The 5,946-nt window shown below is 45.0% G+C and overlaps 1 pseudogene; it reads right to left on the reverse strand.

The window, feature by feature from the left end:
- Positions 1 to 3,872: 3,872 nt before the first annotated feature.
- LOC116084277 overlaps positions 3,873 to 5,946 on the reverse strand; it is a 7,258-nt pseudogene continuing 5,184 nt past the window's right edge.

Consider the following 5,946-nt stretch of genomic DNA (forward strand, 5'->3'; position numbering starts at 1 on the left):
TTAATTTCTGGCAATGGGCTCGTTGCTTTTTCGTGTGACTTCTCTGGAGCATCTCTGATCCTGACAAAAGTTGAGATGAAGGACAGGGACCTGGGCTGCACAGAGCAGACTGAAGGGCTTGTTTGGTGGCTGTTGGGTTCTTGTGCTGTGTCTTACTCTAGGACATCTCTGAAACTTTGTCCATTCTTTCCAAACTTATTTAACACTCAACACCTTCATTCTCCTAAGGGATGTGCAGGATTTGTCTTGAGAGTGATGTAGATAGCAAGCTGACATGTCTTTTGGAGGATTAGCCTTGGTGTCTGTTTGTGTTCAAGGCTTCTTGAAGAGGACTTTATCTTTTTTCTCTTCTATCCATAACCATTATAGGTCTTGCTCAGCCCAAATGTGGGGACCGTAAGAAAGTTCTGACCTTATGAGAGAAGCCTAGAAATTCATCCCAGGGGACAAATGGGCTTGAAGACAATATTGACGTGTGTGTGTTGTGTAGACACTTGCTCAAGTGTGCTGTCTTTTAAACAAAGACCTTTCACTGTGGTGCTGGATGCTAAAGTGTCTGTGCCTGGGCCAGCAGAGACCTTTGAAGCCATCTCCCGATCTGGCTGTTCCCTCCACCCTGAAGTTTTCTAATAAATCTTCATGGCCTCTGTAATACTCTAACCATCCAAGTTCCACTTCCCAAGTTTAAATTGGAGGTGCTGTGTAGACTTGTGACCAATGGATGCACGGCCATTGTGACATCATGACAAGTCCTTGAATGTCCTCCAGGAAGCTGCTGCTGCTCACTGCAGCTCCAGCATCTCCTGGGGTTTGGTGCTTGAGCCTCTGCTAATCTCAGCTGCCTGGATTCTCCACTCTTGGTCCACTTACACTGTTTTCTCAGTAGATGCTGTAATGGGAGAAATAACATCTTTTGCCCCTCATTTGCACACCACACATACATTTCAAGTTTTGTTATTGCAATTAAGAGTGGTTTTGCTGGCTTTTCTTAACAATTAAAAATTCTACTTAAAGCCAGGCAGTGGTGGCACACGCCTTTAATTCCAGCACTTGGGAGGCAGAGGCAGGCAGATTTCTGAGTTCGAGGCCAGCCTGGTCTACAGAGTGAGTTCCAGGACAGCCAGGGTTACCCAGAGAAACTCTGCCTCAAAAAAAAAAAAAAAAAAAAAAAAAAATGAATGAATGAATGAAAAGAAAAAAGCAGTCTTCAAGTAAAAGGTGTTGAAGATGAGAAGAGCATCATTATCTATTAAGAAAGGGAGTCAATTAACCAAGAAAAGAAAACAATTATAAATATGTACAGCAACACACAAATGGAAGACATTTATTTAATTGCGGAATGCATAGTCTTCTCAAGTAGACCAAGAGTGTTTTCTGGAAAAGATCATATTTTGACTGAGGAAGCAAGTAGCAATTTGTTTTAAAAGTTTGGAGATTCACCAGGTGTCATTCCTGACTGCATCACAATGAGACCGGAAGCAGGAGAAAGGGAAACTGTGGTCACAAATAACATGTGAATGGAACAATATACACTCAACCAAGAGATGCTCGGATCACAGAGAAACTGGAAAATGCTTTCAGATGAATGAAAGCATAAACATAGCATTCCAAAACTTACAGGGTGCAGCAAAAACATACACTGTGCATATACACATTAAACAAGAGTAGAGCTGCGGAGGACTCAGATGATAAGGTGCTTGCCGCACTAGGATGAGGATCAAAGTAGGGAGTCCCAACACCCACAGAGGTACAAGTGTGAGATGGCTGGTCTGCTATTCTAGTGCTCAGAAGCAGAGGCTATGGCTCAACCAGCAAGCAGGCTGTGTTAGCAGAGTCGGTGAGTTCTGGGTTCAAGTGAGAGATCCTGCCTCAAAATACAACATGAAGAATGACTGAAGAAGATAAGGCTCAGCATTACGGACAGAGGCTGGGGCATACTGCACTAGCTGGAGTCCAGACAGAGTGACAGTGAATGCCAAATCAAGAGAGGCAGAGTGCTGGGCTGGGCATGAGGCTGAGCCAGCAGCTCTGTAGTGATACTCCCGAAACGGCCCGAGGGGAACTGAGCTACCATATTGTCGTGTCCTTGTGTAGCCAGTGTACTGGGTTGATGCTGACTTCTCAAGACCTGGCCCCTCAGCCACTGCTGTGAGCTCTTCACTAAGGGCTTTGGTTGTCACAGAGCTCAGACACTGGACCGGTTTTGGAGTTTCTGAGAATCTATAGCAATATGTATAACATCTGAATTTTCTGTTTTCTCCTAGTATTGAAAATGCAATATTTATCTTATTTAGTCAGGTACAGTTTTATTTATATGCCATACTTTAAATGCCAAGAGAGAAATAGAGACTGAAGGAGAAAGATTTATGATAGAGTACCATGTCACAGAGAATCTGATTTCCAAAAGGTTAATTCATCACCTAATTTAATTATCTGATTTTGTCTCAAGCTCAACTGTGCACATAGTCAATCTCTCTCTCTCTCTCTCTCTCTCTCTCACACACACACACACACACACACACACACACACACACACATCATATCATAAAGTTAAACATCTAAAGTTCATGATTACAAGTTTTTTTTTTAAAATTATTGTGGTTTGTTAAAAACACAAGTAGTAGTAGAGACCCTTGGAAGTGATGGAGCTGTTTTATCTTTTTAAAATAATCTTTTCACCCTGGTTCCTCTTTTATAAGTGACCAGTGACTGAAACATTGCTTAGCCATCTGTGCGGAGCTGCTGGTAGTCACCTGTGTCATGCATATATGCTCCTGGCAGCCTAATGAGCTTTATTTACCTCAACTCCTGCTTTGGCAACACTTGCTCTCTGCACCCTTGGGGGAGATTCTGGCTAACAGGAGGCCGTTTCTCAGCTGTCCCCCTGCTTTTCCATTTTCCTCTCATTTCATCCATCTGGGGGTGCTCCATTGGCTGTCTCCTGTTGCCTGCTGCCTGGTTCCCCTGCCCCCCACCCCCAGTGAGCTTTATAAAGGAACTGGTGCCTTTTCTCCTGTAGAGTCCTTGGCTATTTGAGAGAGTGGCTCACAGTGCCTCCGGGTAGCCTCAAAAACAGCTGGCTTCACTTCCACCTGCTCCCCACCACACATTCATCCCATGGCAGGTGGGTAGGCGCTGTGTGGTGGTGGGGTGTGAAGTTCTAAAATCAAAATATAATATCCCTCTTACCAAACTATCCAGTGCTTTTCTATTAAGTCTAGGAGAATATTCAAACAAGAAGGACTGTAGTTTTCTGTCAACTTGACACAAGCTATAGTCATCTGAGAGAAGGGAATCTTCAATGAGAAAATGCCTCCATAAAATTGGGCTGTAGGCAATCCTGTAGGGTGCTTTCTTAATTATTAATTAACAGGAGGAGAGTCCAGCCAGTTGTGGGTAGGGTTACCCCTGGGCTGGCAGTCCTGGGTTCTATAAAGAAGGAGGCTGAGTAAGCCACGAGGAGCAAGCCAGTAAGCAGCATGCTTCCATGGCCTTTGCATTAGCTCCTGCCTCTAGGATCCTGCCTTGTTTGACATCCTGTCCTTTTTGAGTTCCTCCTCAATCAAGCTGCCTTGGTCATAGCAATTCATCACAGCAATAGTAAACTTGACTAGGACAAGCCCCGAGACTGACCTCGAACCCATCTCACCCGGGTCTCAGATCCAGTGTCTTCCCATCTCCATGGTTTCATTGCCTGGAATTTATTACTCACTATCAGTCATGCTCTAAAAATACTAAGTAGAAGATTCTAGAAATAAACACTTTGTAATTTTTGGGTTACATGCCATTCTGAGGAGCAGAATGAAATCTTACTTACATCATACTACTTTGCCCCATTCAGACATAGCTCATCCCTTTGTGCAGTGTAGCTGAGTGCTATACACTGCCCATCCGTTAGTCATGCAGTAGCCATCTTGGTGACCAGGATGGCCATCATGGTTGGTATGGATCCAAAACCCCAGAACACTGATGCTGACAATTCAAGCATGAAGTGCTTGCTGTAAGAAAAAGGGCAGATGTTCTCAATTTAGTAAGGAAAGAAAAAATTGCATACTGACATTAAGATGAGCAATACATTAAGATATTTAAATAGAGCTGGGCAGTGGTGGCGCACACCTTTAATCCCAGCACTTGGGAGGCAGAGGCAGGCAGATTTCTGAGTTCAAGGCCAGCCTGGTCTACAGAGTGAGTTCCAGGACAGCCAAGGCTACACAGAGAAAACCTGTCTCAAACAAACGAACAAACAAACAAACAAACAACAAAAGCCTCATCTGTCAGCAATTTTCACTCAGCATGCTGTGCAGCTCTCCTCCTGTCTGTCTGTCTGTCTGTCTGTCTGAGTAGCTATGGTCCCTCTGTCACAAGGTTTTCTCCCACTTCCATCTTGGTATGTGTCATTGTCTGATCTGATTGCATTTAATACAATCTGACAGAGCAGAGATTGTGTGCTGTAATTTGCCGTTGTGGCCTCAGTGTGCAGAACCGTGCAGATGTGTAACGATCATGGTGAACAATCACAGAAACAGGAAAGTGCCAGTTAGGAGCTGTCAGCTCACTGGCAGGCGGCACAGGGGTGCCTGACCCAGAACATCAGCTTGAACACTGTGATCACTATCCCTGCCTGTCAACTTAACTACATCTGGAGTGAACTACAATCCAGAAATGGAGGGCACACCTGTGACCCATATCTTGAGACTGGAAGACTCGGGCTTCTGACCTGGATCTTGACAAAGATATTGAGGAATGGTGGCCATGAAAAGCTTTAGGCCCAGGCAAGGTAGTACATGCCTTTAATCCCAGGAGACTGAGGCAAGCAGATCTTTGTGTTCAAGGCCAGCCTGAGACAAAGCAAATTCCAAATCCAGGTGTGGTGATACACATCTTTAATCTGGACCACACCTTCTGCTGGAGACGTACAATGGAAGGACAAGGGAAGAAGCCTACTCACTCTGCTTGCACTTACTTGCCAGCACATCTGTTGGAGCCTACTTCTTCAGGGTTCCAGCTTATACAGAAGACCAGCTGAAACAACTATCCTGGTGGGACTGAGCAACTACTAGATTCTTAGACTTCCTGTTCACAGCTGCCCATTGTTGGGTTAGTTGAACTGCAAACTGTATGTCATTACAATAAATTCCCTTGGGGCTGGAGAGATGGCTCAGCAGTTAAGAGCACTGACTACTCATCCAAAAGCCCTGAGTTCAAATCCCAGCAACCACATGGTAGCTCACGACCATCCATAATGAGATCTGATGCCCTCTTCTGGAGTGTCTGAAGACAGCTACAGTGTACTTACATAAAATAAATAAAAAAATCTTTAAAAAATAAAAAAATAAATTCCCTCAATATATAGAGACATTCCATAAATTCTGTGACTCTAGGGTCACAGAACCCCGACTAATACATTGCCACACTGCCAAACCCCTGCTCTTTGTACACCCAATGGCCACCTTTGAGGAAGAGTTCCAGAAGCCCCTCCTGTGCACAGGTGACCTGAGAAAGCAAGCACAATAGGGCATTCTTGTCAAGGACTGTCAGGGTAAAACAGGGGACCGCATACCAACACGCCGGATGCTGCAGCTGGGGCTTGTGGAGTAAGCTGGGATGTCAGTTGGATCATGGACAGGGGTATACTGGGTTAGGGTCAGGCAGTAGTCTTTGAAGAGAGGACACTACAGCAATGGGATCTGTGAAAGGAACCTGGGGCCCTGGCTGCTAACCATGGAGGACTGGTTTAGGGCTCTTGGGGACATACTGTTTACTGTGGCCAACAGTGAGAGCGTTGATTGCAGCATGCCAAGTGCTTAAAGAAAGCTTTCAAAACTGAGAAGTGACTGGGGATGTATAGTTCAGAAAGCTGTGATCTCACTCGCTCTGGACTCCTGGGCTTCCTAGAGTTAGAGATTTCCTTCCTTCCTTCCTTCCTCCCTTCTTCCCTCCCTCCCT

This window comes from Mastomys coucha, unplaced genomic scaffold (assembly GCF_008632895.1).
Source record: "Mastomys coucha isolate ucsf_1 unplaced genomic scaffold, UCSF_Mcou_1 pScaffold9, whole genome shotgun sequence".
Classification (NCBI taxonomy): domain Eukaryota; kingdom Metazoa; phylum Chordata; class Mammalia; order Rodentia; family Muridae; genus Mastomys; species Mastomys coucha.